Below are 1,448 nucleotides of genomic sequence, written 5' to 3'. Positions count from 1 at the left end.
GTTCAAACAAACCCATAAAATAAAAAAATGCACCTCAACCTTTTAAGTTTAATTTATTATTGTAATTTCTACAAAACAATCTCAGTTAAACACGGATACAAATATTTTTTGTGGTTCTCAAAATGACTTCAGACATTTTCTGAAAATTTTCAGCCAAATGTTTGATGTGTCTGMTTGGACAATATAGAAGAAATTCACAAATATTTKCAATATTATTGCAATAATAGTAAGTTACAAATGTTTKAGGAATAATTTGAATCAGCATAATCTTGCTAACTACATACAATAATTCAAAAAGTCATTTTTTTCAAAAACAATAATAGAGTTGGCACCTTAAGTAAATTAAAGTTGTGGATAAAATGGTTCAAGCAACAAAGTAACAACTCCAACTTCAGATTTTAGAGATAAACTCTTAGCAGTGGACTTTAACTTTGAATCCAGCCCATCTTTTTCTCTTTTTGCTGAATCATGAACGTCCTGAAGCCAAAGAAATCTCTAGAAGCTGCTCTGAATCGCTGTGGCGTCCAGACGAGTCGACGTTGCGGTAACTTCTCCGTTTCCTTATTTTCTCCAGTCATAAAGTCTTAGAAACGGCGGAAACCGTTTCCAGACTGTCTGACGACTTGAATCGATGTTTCCTACTTCATGTTGTCAGGACGGTTCCATTTGAGTAATTTCTTGAATTAAAATGTCTGACTTTAAATCAGGCCTGGGTGTGGCTTTTGAAATTAAACCCAGAAATGTGACGAATTATAGTTATAAAATTCAGGAAATGGTCAAACCTGGCCAAATAACAGAATAATAAAAAGTTGATTAAATATTTACACCTATTAAACTAAATGTAAGAGAATCTGTGGTATTTGCTAAACTTTAATATCTGAAAATATCTGTTTCTATCAGAGGAAACAGATTTTTCTGAGTCTAAAGATCTTTATTTAGGTGTGTAACTGTAACACAGGAAGTTTTTTCCCTCTGAACAATCCCTGGTCTCCATGCTGCTGCTGCTGCTGCTGCTTTTGGACAGGATCCCACAGTATTGCCCCGGGGCGGGGCAGGAGGGCAGGTTGGTGTACATCATGTCTGCTCCGTTCACCCACAGCCAATCACCAGCCAGGAAACGCAGGCCGGTCCAAACCTGCAGGAACAACGGATTACTTTTACAAATCTGTAGTTTGGTTCAAACTRAACATTTTGCTGGATGTAAAGCCTCTTAGCCACATTTTAARAACTAAATAGTTRTTTGCTTWTGTCAATCTGAAYTAATGAGGGAATAAGAAATTAAGCTTGAACAAGATCTGTGAAAACTTCTGGACAATGTTAAGTAAAAGTTATGCGTTTTAATGTTTCTCATCCTAAATTTGCCTCCCAGCTGGTAAACCTGAGCTGCTGATCCATTTTAACCTATAATCAGTTTCAGAACTTTGCTGTAAAATCATCATTTATAAACT

The sequence above is a fragment of the Poecilia reticulata genome, linkage group LG3 (assembly GCF_000633615.1).
Source record: "Poecilia reticulata strain Guanapo linkage group LG3, Guppy_female_1.0+MT, whole genome shotgun sequence".
In the NCBI taxonomy this organism is placed as follows: domain Eukaryota; kingdom Metazoa; phylum Chordata; class Actinopteri; order Cyprinodontiformes; family Poeciliidae; genus Poecilia; species Poecilia reticulata.
This window is presented reverse-complemented; position numbering follows the sequence as displayed.